Source organism: Heterocephalus glaber, unplaced genomic scaffold (assembly GCF_053883595.1).
Source record: "Heterocephalus glaber isolate CG9 unplaced genomic scaffold, H.glaber_assembly_v1.0 deba00001755, whole genome shotgun sequence".
Lineage (NCBI taxonomy): Eukaryota > Metazoa > Chordata > Mammalia > Rodentia > Bathyergidae > Heterocephalus > Heterocephalus glaber.
In genome coordinates this window covers 5,836,895-5,858,180 of record NW_028258453.1, presented here as the reverse complement: position 1 = coordinate 5,858,180, position 21,286 = coordinate 5,836,895, and positions in this window count along the sequence as shown.

The following is a 21,286-nucleotide window of genomic DNA, read 5'->3' as shown; positions in this document are numbered from 1 at the left end:
GAGAAGGAAGAGACAAAAGCTAGAAGGAACCTTGTTGGGGAAAGAGACCATTAATTCTCATTCCAGAAGAGAATTGATTCTCTTAAAATCTATTCTTGGAATTCCCAGGAGAAAGAGATTCAATGTGTTTCTGGAGGTAGAGAGTGTGGGATAGTAGAGCCAGTTGATCAGAAAGTCCCAGTTTCAAATCCTATCTCTCACTTTGGAGCAATTATTCCAGCTGGCTGATCCTCAGTTAACACTGTGACCATTGATTATGACCATTCTCTCACCTGGGAAATGGAAATAAGAATAGCTCACTTACTGTATGTCATACACATCATACAACATGTACACACTGAGAGACATGCTTAGAGGAACTTCATACACTTTTTATTCTGTAGTTATTCACTAGACCATAGGTTAATTTTGGAAACTGGGGTCACGTCAGTCACTTTCACAGTTCATTTTTCCTTCTCTAGATATTTTTCAGATGCTCTTTTCATTTTAACCTGATTTTGGCATTATCTTTTCTCTTGTTAAGGTCATCTCAAATACTAATGATATTATCCCCAAATATAAATAGTCCTTTCCACTTCTTATGAAATTTTCTTTGAAAAAAAATGCATTATTCAAATCACAAGTCCAAGAAATTTGACCATTGATCCCAAGCAGTGACTCCTGAAAGCTCTGTCCAGCATTTATAGTAATATCAGTACATGAGCACCAAGGGCTGACAATAAAAATAACAGCAATAAAATTAGACACAATTCATGCAGGTCACATTATGCACTAGATTCTGGGTGAAGTTCATTGTACATTACCACTTAGCACCTCAAATTATTATTATTCTTACTCTGCAGAGAAGAAAGCTGAGGTTTTCATAAATTAAGGAAACTGCAAAAATAACAATTCAAATAAGTTAGGCTCAAGCACTCAAAGCTCATACTTGACACTCTACTAGTGACTGACTCCTAAAGGTGTCATAGGTTATTAAGGACTGAGCACACCTTGTTTGGGTAGCCGGGTGCATATGGGATCAAGGTATCATAACATGGCTCAGTCTTCTTCCTCATATCTGTAAAATCTGCTTCCTCATCCTTTATCATCTTTGTTTCATCCACCTCCTTATATAAATGTCTTAATCACCTCTAGTGGTGTGATTCTGACTCCTCAAGTATTTTGTCCCTGCCCCCCATAGGGAAGGCATATTGTTACAGCATCTGCCCACCCTCTTGCTCTTGGTAAACTCTGAGGCAGAGAATTCACCAGAGGGTTTTTAATGACGTTTGCCTCTTCTGGAAGTGAGGAAAGGCTGCCATCTGTCCATGATCATGGAGTATCCTTCAATGACCTCTTACATTCAGTTTCCTGGACTGATGCTTCTACCTTTATCCATCTCATTTTCTCTCATGATTTCTGTCTCTTCTTTACATAGATGGTTAAGAAATTATAATTCTTGCAGGAAGGACTGAAGCTGTGTTTTCCAGCAAGGCAAAGGATATATTCCACTATAACATGACTTTGGGTTTTTTTAAAGAACAGTTTTATTATTTGTGCTTATTGTAATATCATTTCTTTGAATTTACTTATCATAATAAGGGACAGACATCTAAATTCCAGTCCACTAAAGTGCAGGTAAGAAATCTCTTTCTGTTCCTCCCTCTAGCCTCCAAGAAGCTCAGCAGTTTTGGATGAATAGATAAATTAGAAAGACATAATTGTATCTTCAACCAAGGAGTTGGCTTTTTATGATGATCGACTTTCACTTTGAAGAATAGAACTTAGATGAATGTGCCTTATTATCTGCTCTGCAAATGCATGCCTTCCTTCTTCTTAGAAAACTTACCAAGATGATCTCTGCTCAGTTTTGTGAGCATTCCTTCCAAATGTATGATCTGTCCCTCCCTTTAGATACCTAAAAGTGCAATCCCAAAATGGTCAATACACAAAACCTTAGATTTTTCTGGTATGCACTAATGGAAAAGTTTCATGAACAATAAAAATCAGCCCAATTAGCACATGTGACAGTGCAGCCCTGGATGACTGCCTTCAGTCTCTCCTGACATGTCCATCAGGTGACTTTTCTATTATTCAAAGAGTAGGACAGTAAGTCATATCCTCCTTCTCTCCCCAGCTTAGTATCTGTTGCTCTCCTTTTCATTTTCAATTCTATAGATTTTCCCCTCCATATTGTTTTAAGGTTCATGTGTCCAGATGCCAAATGGACACTGAATTCCTTCCTCACCACTGGCTTCCTGAGCAAGCAAGTGGTATGTGAATTTTTACTGGACACGAGCCATCTTTCCTAGCCTGCTTTTTGTAATACCCAACGGTTTCTCCCTTCCTGGTTTCAATGGTTTCATTAAGGGTCTTAGAAATGGTGACTCTTGAATATCATTTACACAGCCCCATCAAGGTTTCAGTGGAGAATGGACTGAGAGAAATAGAAAAACCTAGTCTCACATTTCCATTCATCTTCAGCCAACCTTATCACTCTGCCCTTTCAAGGATAGCTTCATAATTAATATGGCCAACAAGGAGGCTAGCAGTACTGTGGGCTGCCCAAGCAAATCACCGTAATGTTTTTATACTGTTAATGAGACATAAGTGTGACTAATAGCAGCATTTTTATATTGCATCAATGAAACACAATTGCAGAATGTGACATGAATCTTACCTAATTAGTAGCTTTTGAAATGCCCTCGGACCTGTTTTCAAAGGGAATTTGATGCCCCTGAGAATGGGGTCAGAAGCCAGAGACCCCAAATTGCTCAATTTCCCAGGAGGCTCAAGACACTCCTACTCCAGGAAACTTGATTGAACATGAAACTTTTCCAAGATTCCCCCCAATTAGAGTAGTAGCTTAGACTCTTTATCACCATTCCCTTCCACCCACGATCCAGGGAAGCAAAAAACATCACCACATTGGACCCTTTCTTTAGCCTGAGGTATTCATCATTCTTGACACTTTTCTCCTTGCATAGGACATCATAAAGTTGGAAAAAGAATCAGCATACTGTGTCATAAAGTGGAGAGATTTGCTAGAGTCTGCAGTTTCTCAAAAGGATCCTCCATATTTAGCAAACAAATCACATACTTAATCAATTTGCCTTTCTCTTAATCTTTTCTGTCTTTCTCCTTCCTCTCTCTGTCCTCCTTTTATCTTTTGGCTCATTTATTTTTTTTCTTTCTATTGCACCTATTTTCCTTTCTTTTGTGGACTTCAGACACTGATAGTTAAGGTGATCGCCTGCCTCAGTTTATTGTTCATTTGCATGCATTGTTTTATCTTTTCCTTCTTTGTTACCTATATTTAAATACAGTGCTGGGGATTAAACTCAAGGACTCGAACATTTTCAGTGTTAAGGATCAAACCAAGGCCTTGAACATTCTAGGCAAGCATGGCACCACAGAGCCAAACCTCCAGTCCCGTTTCACTACATTTTATAGGCACCTACTGTAGAGCATTTAATTTCTGTAATTTGACAGCTATCAGTGAACATCAAAGGTCTAACTGGCAAATGTGTCTTTTTAATTTATATAAATGGTGTTATATCACAGGAGTCATTTAGTCTCATTGATTTACTCAGTACATTTTTTAAAAAAGGATTTAATAATGTTGCTTGTAAATCTCTAGCTTCTTCTGATTGTTACATTCCATCATGTTCTATCAAATGTGTACACTGCATTGTTTTTAATGTATCAGATTGTTTTTAATATATCATAACCAATGATTGTTTTTAATGTATCCTAACCAATATTTTCATAAACATCCTTATTCACGACTTCTTATGTTCCTATGTGAGGCCTTCTTTATGATGGAGTAGAGAGTGCTTATGGTTGTAGGGTATTAACATCTTTAATTTCACCAAGTTTTGGCATTTTGCACTCAAAATTGTCTTTTTCAGCACAAGTATAGAAAGTTCTCATTAATCCACATTCTCGCCATTGCTGATCATCAGTTCACAGTTCAGAAATCTTATCAGGTAAGTCATGTCCATGTGAGTATGAAGCTCCCCACATGTAGTTATTTCAGCACTGCTATGGAGTACAATTCCTCTTGATCTATGAAACTGAAGACACAGGCTATTCATCTGTCACATATGCAGCAATCAGGGTGACATAGGATGACACTTGCAGACATTCTTATTCACAAAATGGGAAATGGAAGGCAGCAAGAGTCAATGGAACACAGCGATTATGAAATGCAGATGAGTGAATGTTGGAAGTTTCTTCATTAGGACTAGACCTTATTTGTGCCAGTTTACTCTCCATGGCACGTGGACACATTTTCTGGTGCTTGGTTCCACTCTCTGAGTAAACTTTCACTTTAATAAAAGGTCACCTATAGAATGTGATCAAAATATATGGCGACAGCTTAAATTTAAAAACTTTATTATAGGAAAAGGCACATTACCACCTCCCAACTCCCAGTAACCCATTTTCTTTGAACACACTCATCCCATTGTTCTTGCTATTTCTGAAGCAATTCTGGAAGTCCTCTTTAGTGAGTGTCTTTATGAGGTATGATAAAAAATACAGTGAATGCTGTTGGCAAATGCCACCAACAGAAGGGGAAGATTCATAAAAATATTACAGCATGTCCTCATCCACCTTATTCACTGTCTCTGGCACTGTGTGACTTCTGGCTCTTCCCCAAAGTCAAAATGACCATGATGGGTAAATGTTTAGAATCAATTCAGGACATTAAGGGAACCACAGCAGTGCAACTAGACACTTAGAAAAGAGAACTTCCAGAACTGCTTCAGAAAGTGTAAGTATGATGGGGTAATTGTGTTTGACATGATGGGGATAACAACAATGTATTTTTTCTACCAGAAAAAAATTTTAAAATGTTAAACATTCACTGTATTTTTTATTGTACTGCAAGTGTTTGCAGCTTCTATAATTTTGAATCTTGAATTTCTCCCCAAAGTCTGTGGTGCTATCGGGAGACAGTGGAACCTTTAGGAGGTGAGGCCTAGTGGGAGGCCTTAAGACTATCAGAGGCATGTCCTCAGTGGGGAATGTGAGACCCTGGTCTTTCCCCCACTTCCTTTCTTTTGTTTCCTGGCCATGAGGTGAGTGGATTTGCTCCATAAACTGCTCCTGCCCTGATGTGCTACCTTGTTAGCAACAGCCCAATGAACCATGGATTGAAATCTTCAAAACTGTAGGCCAAAGTAACATTTTTCTCTTTGTAAGCTAATTATGGTAGATATTTCTTATAGTGACAGAGAACTTACACAACAACAGAATAGTTTTCTCAGTTTTTCTCTTGTTTGTAGATTTTTGAAATCCTAAATATCCTTTCCATTATGCACTCTTTCTGTCCCCTTTAGTCCAACCTGGTAATATTTCCGCACATCTAATTCTCTTAAAAACATGGTGGTTCTCCTGTGCATCTGTGCAGTTCACCCTTTTAGACAAAGGCACAAGTGTGAGTCTCTCATCTACTTTGGGCTTCTATTGATGGACAATACTCTTAATTTGCTTTTAAGTTCTACTGCTTGATTTGAAGGGTCTGAGAGCCACCCTCTTAAGACATTAAAAGAGAGCTTTTTAAAAAACTGACTGAATGATATCCTAAGATACCACTGAATTAGCTTTCCCATACAATACCCAACATACACGAGCTAAAGGAGGAGAGGTTTATTTTGGCTCACAGTTTTCAGAGGATTCAGTTCATAGTTGGCTCCAAGGTAGAAATTGAAGGGTGGAAAGGCATGGCAGGGGAAATCTGTCAACCCATGGCAGCCAGGAAGCAGAGATACACACAAGAGAAGCAAGGAACAGTAAGACACCTTTCCAGATCATTCCCCTAGTGTCCCACATCCAACCAGCCAGAGCTCCAACAACACATTTAGCTCCCAAACTCATTAATGTACTAATCCACTGATGAGTGTAGCCCCACTATGATCAATTACCTTCTAAACATAGACTTTGTGGTCACTTCAGTAGCTCTTTTATAAACATGAGACTTTGAGGTGACATTTTAGACATAAACAATAACAACAACTTTTGATTTTTCTGAGGCTTTAACAGAAGATTTTATGGTCACATTGTTTCATTTTTAAACCATACTTTCTTTTGAATGTTTTAGATTTGATCTTTGCTCAAAACTATTTCTTGAGTATTGCTTACTACCTGAAGAGAATGGAAATTTTCAAAACTTAGGAGTTCTGATTCTTTTACCAGTTCTTTCTTATCCAAGCACTGTCTTCTTGTATTTCAGTACAAATAGCGTTTATGTAGCATTTTCACTAATATGACTGGAAATCTCTTCAGTTAGATCATCCTCTAGGTGACTAGGTATATTTTCTACCTTCCACATTACTTTTGGTGACTGATTTGGACACTCATCAAAAGCAACTCTTTTCCTTCAGAGTCCAATAAGATTTTTCTCATTTTCTTTTCAGTCCTCATTGACAGCCTCCTTAAAGTATAAAATTCTGCAAACTGTCTGGTCAAGGCAATTTAGACTCACCAATGTTCTCTTAAAAGTCCTTTATCCATCCAGTTTCTGCCTACTTCCTTGTCTACATTTGAGGTTTTAGTTATGGCATATCCCATTTTGGTATCAAGCTATCTGCTTTTTACTGTTGCAGAAAAACATTATCCCAAAACTTAGTTTTAAATTATCCCCAAACTTAAGACAAACAATTAATATCTTGCATTCTTAGGACAGAATCCTGAAAGCAGTTTATCTAGGTAACTCTGTCTCAGAGTTTCTCACAAAGTTGCAAGTATAGCTAACAAAATGACTCCATTTTCTCAACATTATTAATAAACTGTTGCTTTTCCATTGAATAGTTATTCCCAGCATACATGAAAAACTTATGCGCATGGTATGATAAAAATATAGTGAATGTTAAATTAAAAAAAAAATTTACAGTGAAAGACATTTTGCCATTAATTCTCCTCAAAATACTTTTCTTCACCTTGAACACTCTTATTCTTGCACTTTCTGAAATAATTCTGGAAGTCCTCTTTTGTGACTTAGATTGTGCTGTCCTGGCTGCCCTTGATGTCTAGAATTGATTAAGAACATTTACCTTTCATGGTCATTTTGGCTTTGTAAAAGAGCCAGAAGTCACATGGTGCCAGATCTGGTGAAGAAAGTGGATGAGAAAACTCTGTCATGTTTTTATGAGGCTGACTTTCTGTTGGATGGCACTTGGCAGCAGCATTTATCATACTTTCGGTCATGTCTTATGAAGACACTCACAGGAAAACTTGCAGAATTGCTTTAGGAAGTGACAAAAATGATGAGATAAGTATGTTTGAAGTGAATGGGAGTATTTTGAGGGGGGTTAATGGTGGCATGTCTTTTACTATAATAAAAATTTTTCATTTTAACATTCACTGTATGTTTTGATTGTTACTTGTAGATAATATCTGGGTTCTTCATTTTGTTCAATTTGTATCTTTCATATTTGTGACCTTTCAATATGTCACCACTTACTTGTGGCCTTTTGTTATGTCTTCTTATATTGAAGGACATGGAGAGAGTAAATGGTTAAGCAGCAGGTCTATAATCCTGTCCCTTCCAAAGAAATTTCCCTGGGGAAAAGCAGACAGGCAACTCAGTCACATCTCCTTGCAAGTATGCTGATAACAGATCTCCTGATAAACAACTAAAAGTATTTGTTAGTGGAGAATTTATCAGGATGCCTGGTTGTCTAGGACTGTTTATGGTAAGCAAACCTGGGGTTTATGGATATATGGTGTATAACTCCCTGGAAAATGTTACATAAGCCATGTAAATCTCAGACTCTATGAGTTAAATATTTCCTGCCAACTTGGTAAATAGGTAATCAAATTTAGAAGCTTGCTCTGATTCAGTTTATTTGTTTTTCCTTCAAGAATACAATGGACCCCTGAGTTACAAACTCAATTCATTCATGAGGGCTGGTTGTAACTCAAGTTGGTCAATTGAAGGCTCAGCCTCCTCTACACAGCCTTCAAAGTCTCTCTCTTGTATACAAGCAGATCTCAGTGTCCTTAGAGAGCTATTGGCCCAAGATTTCTCAAATAACCCCACACAGGAAAGGATGTTGTAATGTTCCTTCCAGAGCTCTTTAAGGATTAAATCTGTATCTGAGACCATCTGGAACCATAAGCAGCCAGCATTTGGGTCATAACTTTTTGTAAGTTAAAACTAAAATTCTGGATATAACCCAAGTTGTTCATATGTTAGGCTGATCCACTGTATTTAATAGGTAATGTTGTCATCTTCCATAAGAGACACATAGTGTCTGTCTCTCTTTTTTGTTTTTGTTGTCATATTAACAATTTTTGATAATTAATACCTAGATTGACTAATATGTTAGGGGTTGCACAATTGTGGAATCTTATCATTCCTTTTTTCATTAGCTGTAATTCCTCTATAAAGAGAAGTTTCTATTCATCTACTACTTGATGATCCTTTGGTATATTTCTTAAAGGAAAGGCAGGATAAATGCTTTAGTTGTCCCTGCATTAATTGTCAATTCACGAGTTGGCTTACTATCATCCTTCAATGTTAACCTATTATTATGACTATTGTAATATGTGACATTACATATGTTTAGAGTTCTTCAGCATTCCTATAGTATTTTAAGCCAATGTAGTTATTATTCTTATTAATGTTGAAATTGTAGCATATTTGGTAAGTAGAAGGTACATTAAGTTGGATCTTGAAACCTGTAGGTGTGATTCTAGCATTCTTTGATAGTCCTTATAGTCAAGTATGACAAGATATTCTGGACTCATCCTGTGCATTTTTGCCACAGACTAGAAATCAGCTACTTCTTGAGGATTCTTGGTTTCCATCAGAGGGAAATGGTGTTTAGAATCCATAAACTGAGTGCCACAGTCTTTATGTCTACTAGGTTTCTCCATAATTTTGCCAACAAAAGGGATAGTCAAATTTTTGAGTGTTGTTTTTTATAATATTGTATTGGAATAATTTTAATTTGTGTTTCATTTAATATGAACCAGCTTGAGTATCATTTCATGCATCAATGAATGATTTCCTTTTTCTGTGAAGAATCTGTTCGTTTCATTTTTGTACTTAAAAGTATCATTTCTTCTCTAGTTTTAGAAACTGTATATATCAGTAGTTGTCAAAATATAATCTGGGAAGCTCTGAAGTTTCTCAAGACTATTCAGCGAGTATGTAAGGTCAAAAATATTTTCATGATTAACCTGAGGTAATATTTGTCTTTTCACTGTCATTTATTTCATGAGTGTTCAGTGGGATTTCCCACAGGCTACATGACAAGTGATTTTGCAACAGACTGAGTGCAGAAACAGCTGTCTTTTGTTTTTATTAGGCAAGACATTTCAGAAAAATTGTGAAACTGTAAAGCAGTAGCAATATTACCATTAATTTTTTTGTTTCAATTTTTTATGTAATTATCCTAATTACTGCTCAGTCCCTGGGACAAAATACATTCAAAACTCAAAGGAAGAGAAGTTTATTTTGGCTCATGGTTTCAGTCTATGGTTGGCTGGCTCTAAGGTGGGAATAGGATGGCAGAGGGACATGATAGACAAAAAGTTTCTCAACCTAGGGCAGCAAGGAAGCAGAGAATAAAGGGAGACACTGAGGACAAGAATATACCCTTCAAGGTCATGCCCCCAGTGACCCACCTCCAATAGCACATTTAGCAATGAATGGGTCATTCCATTGATGAGTTTAGTGCCACCATGATCCAAACACCTTCCAAACACATGAGACTCTGGGGGGGGGCATTTTAGGTCTAAAACATAACAGTAATTAATTAATCTTCTTTTGAGTCCTGTAGGATATCAGATTTCTTGCCAGTAATATTAGATATAAAAAATATGAAGACATACTTTTAACTGCCGAGGAAAATACATCAGTGTTGTACACCCTGTTAAACAATCAGGGTGAGCAAATAATGATAATTTCGGGATACTCAAGACCTCAGGAATTTTAATATGCAATTATCCCCTTAAAGGGCTCCTAGATTGAGGAAGGGGAAGAGGGGGAGTGGACAGGAGGAGGGTCAACCCTATCATCCCTGTCCTTTCCAAATCAAAATGATCTGAGCGAGGACTCAGGTGCAGGCGAGTGGGAATGGTCTGGACAGTTCCCTTTCCACAGGCAGTAGTTTCTGTCACAGGCAATTGACCTACATTAATGTTTATTTTTTTCTTTCTAATATCCTGAGAAAATGATCTATTGATAACTCCTCACTTAAGGTGATTTCTTTTGTAAGGGGGCAGAGAGTGTTAAGTATACAATTTTGTTTATTTGTATGGACATACAGGAAGCTCAGTTTGGCCATGACTAGGACTCTGACATGTCCAGAGGGCCAGTGTTCTCTCTCCATCAAAGTATGTGCATGTGAGAATTCACGGGGATCCTGGCTGCTTCTGTGACCTTTGTGACACAGAATAGATTATGCTCTAACTTCACATGATGAACTTCAGAACTAATTTCCTAAACTGATGAAAAAAAAAAAAACTGTACAAGGAAGCCACTACTGTGAAAATATTGGATTGCTTTTGAAAACCTGCATTTCTAGCCTTGGATCCCTGGAACTTTAGCTTTATTCTTATGGAAAATAACAGTTACACACTGAAGATTTTCAGCAGTCCCAAGCTGAGGAAGCACTCTGTGGCAGCATTGTGGGAAATATAAACAAAGGCAGTCATCAGTTACTGGAGTAATCAAACATTATTGTGAGAAAGCTTGGGGACAACCTTGGAAGCCCAACTGGATGAGGTTCGGGATACATTCCACAGCTGCGCCCTGGCTCCTCATCATGTTCTTCCCTGTGGGTTAGGCAAGAACAGACTAATCCGCACACCAGTCTGTCATCTTCATTACTGCTGAGACAAACCAGCTCTCTAAGGACTTCCTCCCTCCACCCACTAGTCTCTCCCTGCAGGCTCATTTGCATTTATATCACTCATTTGGTTATTGTTTATAAAGTGGCAGAGATTAGGTTACAGATTCAAGTTGTACTTGGTGCTGGATGTTATAACTACCTTTCAAAATATAATTCCTTTAATAAGCCTGTATAAATAGCAATTGCTCCTTGGAGGATGCTGACTGGTCTGAGGACAGAACATTCTTCTTGCCCAGTCTCTGGTGAGGGTGTTATTCTCCAGTCTTTGGATATTATTTTATTGCTCCATGAAGTCAGAAGAATCACTTTGGAGGTATAGTTACAAAATGACTAAATTTCTACAGCTGTCTGTTTTTATTAAGTTGGAAGAGTGAGTTTTAAAATCTGGCTGGCTGGCTGAGTTAAAGTAGAAGGACAATAACCAAGGCAACCACAAGATCTTGTCCTTAGGTTTGTGCCATTCAGTGTTGTCCACTCTGAGAGACAGAGACCTGTAAACCTGATCTCTATAAGTTAACTTACAGTGGAGATTCTCTTTTTGGATTCTGGAACACTGAAGCCCATTGTTCTGGAATGTAGCTTCACCTAGGGCAGGAGCACTACTTGGAGCCTGATAAACTGGATTCCAAGTAAAAGGACTGGGCCAATCTTGCAGGGAATAGGGAAGGCCAGAAGATCCTCTTCCCCTGACAGGGAGTTTGTGTCCACCTTCCCACTTGTGTGGAAGATCCTCTCATTTAACTTGCCTGTCAGCTCTTCATTCACCTTCAATTATGCACCAATCCCACAGTCATTCTGCAGCCAAAGAATGGCTTGCAGCTTTTAATCAGTAAAACCATTAATGCCCTTCTAGATTTTTGTTCTATGAAGTTAAAAGTCCATAGGGAAGTGCTCAGACAAGGAAACTTGGTTGACCTATTCCAACACATGCTTTCTGCTGGCTTTGGGTTTATCATAGCCTTTGTAAATTTTCATTTCCACATCTATAACCAGATATAATATTAGTAATTGTTATTGCATGGAGCTGTAATAGAGTTGACAAAATAGTTCTTGGGAGGTGCTAAGTATGTGTGTGCTGGGCTGTCCAAGGAGATGCGCCTGCTGGTGTTCTTGTCCTTCTGTGGGGCTCTCACAGGATCAGAACAGCTGATAGGAGTAAACTGCGGTTCTGTAAATTTGGAAGGGTATGGTTTTTGAGGCTCCATCATAAAAGACACTGTGTCTTCCATCTTTCTTTCCTGGATCTCTTTGGAGGAAGGCAGAGGTCACTCAGTAGCCCTTGTGGAGAGCCCAAAAGCCTTCCACCAAGATCCATGTCAGTGCCTTATCTTAGAATTGTGCTGCTCACACCAACCAAACCTTCTGGTGACTGTAGCCCTGGCCAACCTCCTGAGAGACCCTGAGTCAGAACCACCAAGCTAAGCTGTCCCCAAACTTCTTATCTACAGAAACTATGTAAACTGGTAATAGCTGTTTGTTGTTCAAAGCTGCAATACATCGCCATAATCTGTTATGTGGTGATAGACAACTAATACAGTATATAAAGGTATTCAATAAATCATGGAAATTATTGTTATTGCTGTCTAGTCAATTATATTAGATTTTCATTTCTTTCTGCCTTGTTTTGTTGTGAGAGAAGTGCCAAGATAATCAAGGACACCTGTTAAGCCGTTTTAGTGTGGGCCATTTTTCTAAGTGGCTAATTTGTTTTTCAGGTATGCAGAAGTGATTTTCATTAGCTTCCTTTATCTTGTGGTACCTTAATATAGTTACTGGAATACTGACTGTGCCATTTATTTAAGCCAGACAAATGAGGATGGCAGTTTCAAGATAAAAAATATTAGGATGAATGCAATAGAAAGCAGAAGAACATTTAATGCAAAGTGTAGGTTTTCCCTTTGTCTCTTGTTATATATTCTGAGATCTAGTTCCCCCCAAAAGAGATCATGTTCGAAAATGATACACAAAAAATTAAAATTTTGACCATGAAGCACTATTAATTTATATTCCAGTAAGTAATTACACTTTTATTATTATTTTAGAAATTGTTTTATGAGCAAACAGGAAAAGATTTATCTGCAAATAAGTAAAAGGAAATATGTATATTACCTTGGGAGTTATATATACATGCTGGAATCTAGGATGTAGAGGAAATCAGACCTTGATATAGCTTTCGGTCATGACTTTTGTGCTTTTCCAGGCTGAGAGTCAGGGTTGCTCCTATAAAAGGCACTGGAGTAACACTGTAGGCACAATCATGGCTGAAATATTAACTGCAAGTTGTAATCTCACTTCTTACCAACTATGTGGGGTTGAGGAAACTAATCCTGTAAGTATGAGATTTTGTTTATGAAATTAGAATGGCACTTACCTCAAAGTGCCAAGGTTTAAATAATGTGAAATATGTGGTTCTGTGCATTCAGAGCAGAACTCTCCACTCAAATACAGTAAAAACTGACTCTGAATCTGAGTGAATAGAGAAAACTGAAATTGTGGAGGGGAACACCTTTGTACACATGCTTGCCTATGGAGGGAAAGATCTTTTGGTAAGTTCCTGATCATGGAGTATGGAGTTCATGTGAAGAAAGTTATCCAGACTCCCTTCTGTTCCTGTGGTTCCATGGACTTTGGGTTATACTTCCATCAGAGCTACAGTTTCCCTACATTGCAATACATAAGCATCCTTAATCCCCAAATCCATAATTATTTGTTCCAAAACCTAAAACATTTTGAGTAATGACTTGATGCCACAAGTAGAAATTACCATGCCTAATGTCATGTGATAAGTTGTAGTCAAAACCCAGATGCAGTAAAAATATTGTATAAATTACCTTCCGGCTATGTGTATAAGGTGTATTCAAAACATAAATGAACTTTGTGTTTAAAGTTGGATCCTATGCCCAAGATATCTCATTATATATGTAAGTATTCCCCAAACCAACTAAGTTCAACATCTGGAACACTTCTAGACCCAACCACTCTGGATAAGGGAAACTCAACCTGCAATATGTTTTTGGGCCTCTGGGTCCCCACTTGATTTTAAAACTTGTTTTGGGAGGAGATTATGACTTATTATTTTACAAAATTCTCAAGACATGGTAGGTTCTTAATAATTATTTGATGATGAAATGAATTGTTGCAGATTTTTAAACAGTGCTTATTCTTGGGATCACTGACACTGCTATGAATTGTCCCCAATCCAGCGAGCATGCAGCAAATGTTCATTTGAAAAATTTAAAAAAGGAAAAGAAAAAAAAAAGCAATAAAATGAATAGTAGATGAATATATGAGAATGTTTCTGCAGAAACATATTATTATATATAATGACCTTGAACTGTGTCTAATTATGTAGGGTTTAATCAATGCAGATGGATAAGCATTTTATAAAATATAAAACCTCAGAAGCCAGTGCTTCCATGAACTGTCATAAGGATTTTTCTCAGATGATGTTCAGATTGCCCAAGGAAAGGGACTTTCTCCAATAATTAACCTGTGCTCTGGCTTTGGGGGCACAAACACTTCCACAGCAGTTAATGCATATGAGATGTAGTGGGGAAGAGGGTGCTTATCAGGGATATGTGGGAGAAGAGAAAGTCCCATCGTACAGTGAAATACATTAACAACAGATGCACAATGACAGATAAGGGGAAATAGGCCTCCGTTCAACCCACCTAACTCAGGGCTTGGTAATGAAATGTGGGCTGTTTTAACTGCTTAAATAGAAATGTTAGGAAAAGCCAGATAATCATTTAATTCATTTAAAAAAGCTGAATTACATCAATAACAGTGCCTTTTGCTTTGTACAAGGAACTGAAAATGACCAAGGCTAAAATACTAATTAAAACATACATTATATCCTCACTGAATAATAAAGTCAGCATTATTTACTGAGGAAATGGGGCTGGTACTACAAATACTAGCAACCAGAAGAAAACTGGGAAAGAAAACTCTATTGTTACCGTCCCTTGCCCCAAATTCTTTTTATTTACTTTTATGTAATCAAATCATGAAAACTGTACCTATTTTTGGAGTATGATGATGTTTCCATATGTATTATATATTATATTATATATATAATATAAAGTTGAAATCAGTAAATATTACTATTTTTCACACCTTTATCATTCTTTAGAGTGAAAACATTCAAAATCCTTTCTTTTAGCCTTTTTCTTTAAAAAATAGTACATTATCATTATCTACAGTTATTTTACTATGCAATAGAACATCAGTACTTATTTCTCTTATCTAACTATAACTTAGTAGTTTGATCAACCTTTCCAATCCCTTCCTCACCCCTTAGTGTTTCTGGCCCCCAAATTATTCTTTAAAGAACATTAGTTCTTCAAAATGTTCTCCAAAAATATCACATTCAAAGAAGTTTGGAGACTGTTTGCTACTAAACTGCCCTATTAGAAAAACATATGGCTCTTCCTCTAAAGCCTCACTCAGGTACAAAATTGCCCATAAATCAACTCACAAGGGAACATCTTCCAAAGACATCATTTTAAGGCCTCAATTTCTCCCCAATCACCAAATTCCACGTAAGAATAGAAAACAGCTGAGAAGACCCACGGTGGGTTCTTTGTATGCCACCCAGACATCCTTCGATGGTTGGATGGTGTTTTTCCTTCCAGAAGGTGGCATGTTGCAGGCTTGGTATCCGGGGTGAGAGTCTTGGGTGTTGATGTGGAACCTTCAAGGGGCAGGGTCTAGTGGCAGGACCTCAGGTCAGGTGAGGGTACAGCCCTAGAAGGGTTAAGGTAATTCTCGCGGGCCCACTTAGATGTTTTGAAGTCAGGGTTGTTATAAAAACCGAAGTCTGGCCCCATCTAGCTCTCTGACTTCCTGTTCAAGATGTTATTTCATCCTCCCACATCTCACCCTTTGTCCTGGGCCCTCACCAGAACCAGTGCTATGCTGCTTGACTCTCAGCCTCCAAAGCTGTGACTAAATAAATCTCTCTTCTTTATAAAGTTAGCCTGACTCAGGCATTTTGTTCTAGCAATGAAAAAATAAATGAATGTAAAACATATAGTTTGGTTAATAGCACAAGCTTTGGAATCAGCTAGCCTGGAGCAAACCCTTGTGCTTCTCCAAGCTGTTAGATTTAGGTAAGTTAAAAGATACTTCACTTCAGGATATCTCAGTTTCCCTATAAGCAAAATTGGGAAAATGACAATGTTAACTTTATGAAGTATTGTGAGAATTTAATGAAATACTACAAGTAAGAATTTCTACAACTTGACATATTAGCAATTTATTTCTTTGATAGTATACATAGATTTATCTTACTGTTTTTGACAGTTGCATAGAATATACTGTTATAACATATACCAGTTTAGTGATTTTAAAATATAATTTAGCATGGAATAAGATATTTTAAAGCACAGGCTGAGATTTGGAAAGCATAAAAGAATGATTGCTAACTTTGATTACATTCATATAAATGTTTATAAACAAGAACAAACCTCATGAACAATGTTAGAAGACAAATGGCAAAAAAGTCAGAAAATTGTTGTTCACAGAAGATCCAACTTCTTTAAAATATAAAGAAATTATCCAAATAGATTAAACCAATAGAAAAATAAGCAAAGATTTAATACTTCTGAAACTCAAGCATACAGGAATTGCCAGTTTGGAAATGAAAATCATAAGACAGGGATGGGGATTTAGCTCAGTGGTTTCGCCACCTGCTGCACAAGCACAAGGACCCAAGTTCGATCCCTGGTACCAAAAAAAAAAAAAAAAAAAGAAAATCATGAGACAGTATCATTTTTCTGTAAGACTGGCAAGTATTAAAAGAGTATTAGTTAATATGCAGGGTTATTGAGAATTTATGAGAAAATAAAAATATTAATGCACTACTTATAGAGATAAGCTGGTACAGTTTTTATTGGAATTCAAAGGGTGACTATAAATTAAAAATTTTAAAAAAATGTATGCCATTGATGTCCATGATCTCTTCAGGATTCTCTTGACCTATTGACATGCTGGGTACAAGCACAAAGGTCTACACAGAAGTGTGTTGCTGAGGTTTTTACCTACAAAGAATTAGACACAGAATATGCAAGGCTCTGAAAAGTTCTGCAATAAAGAAACCTTTTACACTTAAAAAAACCTAGCATTTATTAAACTTGGCCACTGAATTCTGCTTTAAGAGTAATATGCATTCAAAATCCAGTTAGGAGGAAAAATTTCTAGGGATCTACAGCACAGTAAAATGACTATAGTTTACAACAACTTAGTATATATTTTATGAAGAACTACACTAGAGGAGTTCAAAGGCTCTAAACATAAAAAAATTATAAGGATATGAAAATGCTAATTACTCAGATTTGGTCATTATAAATTGCATTCATGTATTGAATTATCACAGCATTCCCTATAAAAATATAAAATCCATAACAATCTATAAGAAGTAGAATTCTGTACAGCACACTGTAGAAAATGTCATTCTTTTAACACATTTTCAACCATTACCTAGAGTTGTGGCTTTGAAAATTATACACAGGAAAATCCTCAAAGACCATAGGACTCTGGCTTAAGGCACAAACTCACAGGTCTTTGTATCTAGAGGAAGTTCTGCTCTTGGAAGAAGAGAGGGATATTTTTAAACATATTGGAAACACAGTTACTTAAGGTCTATGTGAAACAAGACAGGAGTTCTGTTTGCCAATAGGATGTAGAAATTCGCAAGACCACATACTTCTCATCCTTAAGGTTCTACCTATTTCTGAGCCATCCAGGTGCTGAGGATCCATGACAACCAGGTGGACCCAAATCTAAAGAGACAAGTCCTTCTGAGGAAAGATGGACTTGAACTCTTCGTATTTGGGAAGCATATGTAGGAAGAGGCTGTAAGCACAAAACTGCATGAAAAGAAAATACTTAAATATGAATCTTAAAGATGAAGTATGGACCAGTGTGGCTGTTTAGAAATTCTGGGAATCTCAGCCATTGGTACTTCAGCTGTCACTGGCCAACTTTTTTTCATGGAAAGATGGTGCTGGGCAGGAGCTTACAATCTGCATGCCTTCCCACTTCTCTCCCAGGAAGCAAGAGTCTGATGCTGCCTATAGAAGGGAGGATAACACCCCACTGTGAGGCTGATGTACCCAATCAGCCCGAGTCTGAGGCTGGACCTGGTGACATGTCCAGTCCCCATCAATATCCCATCCTCATGCGCAAGCGCAAGGACCCGAGTTCAATCCCCGGTACAAAAAAAAAAAAAAAAAATCCCACCCTCAGGTAACCAGCCGTGGACTACCATGGCAGGGACAGAAAAGAAGACAGGATCTGTACAGCAGGCAAGTAGGTGAGGGTGAGCAGGAACATTAAGAAAACACCCTGTCATTGCAAGGGTGCAGGAGGTGCCAGGCAGCACCTTCCACCAACATAGGAATTAGGAGCCCTGGCAGCAAACTCCAATTCTGCTCAACTACTCATGTTTTAGTCAGCTTTTTGCTGCTGTGAGAAAGTCAGCATAAAGGAGGAAATACTTATTTTGATTTACAGTTTCAGAGATTTCATTCTATGGGTGGCATATTCCTTTGCTGTAGGGCTGAGATGATTCAGAACATCATGGTGGAAGTGCTGGTGGAGCAAATTTGCTCATGTCATGGCAGCTGGAAAGTAGAGAGTAGTAGTAGAGAGTAGTCCTTATAGTCGTTTCAGCTCTGAACTTCTTGTTGGATTGATCCATTGATGAGGTCAGCATCCTCATGACCCAGTCACCTCTCTATGCCCCCACCTGTCAGTTTGCTGACTTGGACATCAAATCCTCAATCCATGAGACTTTAGGAGCAACATCCCAAGCATCCCAAGGTGGCACTAGGCAGTGGGCAGCAACAGCCTGTGTCCAGAGAAATTTGGATCTGTGAAGCACTGGTGATAGCCTAGCAACCAGAAACCCCAATTCTGCTCAATTACTCACCAGGGTGACTTAATCTCTACAACTCCCTCCACTCCAGCCTGTCCCATAGAACTTTGTAGACAGGACAAGAAAAATAATTCAAACTGACACCCCTTGGGAAACAAGAGTATGGCAAAAAAACAAGGGGATCTCCCTGAATGTTGGCTTGGGATCTAGGAATTTAAAATTAAATTCCATAAAATTACATTCTTGGTAAGTAATTCTACCTTAGTATTATTTCCTGATTTCTGGGAACCATTTGATCTATTAAAGGGAGGCTTCAGATGACCATTCAGTGCATGGCATTCCAAAGACATGATGAGAGGAATTCTACTTTCCCAATATGGCAATGACCTTGGGATTCCTTGATAAAACAGAACTCAGCATGGTGAACTGTACACAGGAGGAGGTTGGTAACTTTTATTTCTCATCTTTGCAGTGAGTGAAGCTCACAGTGAAGAAAGGTTGGTTTTCAACCCAATGGGACTCTATTAATACCATCCCCTATTGAATTTCTGTTGTTGAAACAGATCAACCCTACATAGAGGATATGATTACTCATTTTGTATTTTCTTTATTATATAGTTTGTTTCAGAATCTACAACCATTTCTGCCTTTGTTTCCCCTAAACACTTGGCAGGAGGAAATACATCACTTCTTTTATGAGTGATGCAATGAAGACTGAAGGAGACTGTGAGTATTTTATTTTGAAGAGAGACTGGAAAAAAAAATCCTCTACTGCATTGGCTTTGACTAAACTATGAGGCTTCTCAATTTTTTTATCTTAGTGACTTATCATTTTTCCCTGGGTCAATGACTACTTGCAGAAAAGAGCAAATCTATATTTGCCCAAGGAAAAGATCTGCTCTGAATACCAGAATACCATTGGTACGTGTTGAGATAGGAGTCTCCTGTTTATAGTTGATATTTCTATATTAACATGAAACAGCTGCCAATTCAAAACTGCAGCCCTCAAGCAAAGCCCCATGGCATTATAAAAAGGCATATACTTCTGCCACTTTCCAGCTGTCAGCCTTTCTACTCACCTTTCTTCTAACATTTTATTATAGATATTTTGGCCAAGATTTTATAATGCTGACACAGGAGAGGAATTCCCCTGTTCCATCTCAAAATACCATGTTGGTTGAGAAGACAGAGGGAAATCAGAGCAGAAGCTTGGTGTCTGGAGAATATGGTTTTGCTTGGAGAGGGCCCAAGTTTGTCATTTTGCTGGCAGGGTGGTATAGTGGTTAGGTTTAGTCAGCTGGCCAAGGCTGGCAATAAGACTTTGAGCATGTTATAGTCAATGAGACCCACTTTCAAATATTTGAAACTGAAATAATACATACATCTTACTAAGTCCTGCAGAGTGTTACGTGAGATGTTATGTGTACATTTTAGGCACAATTCTTGGGTCAAGGATTACCTGATATTGGAGTAAAGAACTGAGTTGATGCTGCAACCCCAATATTAGGTGTGTCCACCATGCTATAAAAGGTAATTTGCAAGGGGATGAGGGAGGGAAGACCCAACTACAGTGGAAAAGATGAGAACTAATGTGACCGAGAGCCCAGGGCAGGAGGTCAGTGGTTTTGTGATTGTTCAATGATGGAGGAGTTTGGTAGGAGAAGGCAGAGCCCAGACAAGGGGTAGCATTCCGGAGCATTAGAATCATGTCTGGAAATCATGGTAAGAGCAAGGCAGGTGTTCCAGTCTTGGGGGGAAAGAGAAAGAGGAAGTTACACTAGAAAAGACTGTGTAGTTTCACCCCTCCCAGGGGATTTTATATAATTGGTGTAAGAACAAGAATCAGTTTCAACAACTGGAAACTGAGATATAATCCAGGTAGAGCTAGCATTCTCTCAGTGCCTACCAAGGTGAGGAATCTGGGGCATGGAGCAAGGATACAGCTGTCTGCGGGATGTCAGTAGCTGCCATAGGGTGGGAAGGATGAGAAAAGCTGGTGCAGGGAAGCAGCAGCTATAGACTTCAGTCGAGCATACCTGGTCTCTGAACAATACTATTTTTCTTCTATAAATGAATAGCTTTCATGGTTTCTATTTTACTTCCATTCTGAAATTAAATTCTGCTCTAAATATAGATACCTACCAGTAATGGCCAATGGGTGGGCTATTACTGAGTGGATTCTGCATTATTAGCTCTTCTTTTTCACGTCTGTTATTCTGCTCTTTGGAACTCTTCCTCTTTAAGCATAGCTCTTCTCAGTCCTGCTGATGGGGATGAGCTTGCACATAATATTTGACCTTTATCACAGAGAAAAGGTTTTGCTTGTCTCTTCCTAGGTGCTGTTGCAAAGGAAACTGGAAAGACATGGCTGTGCTGACTTGGGAGCCTCCTGAAGAGCTAGGACATGTGCTCTCTGCTTCCACTTTGCAGGGCCATGTGGCTGGAATTTAGCTCTGATTTCCCATTCCAAACCCACAGATCCAGTTTCTGCATCTCAGATTATTTAAATATGGCACATCTCCAGATATATATGATTAAAATTCAAAACACATCCAAATAT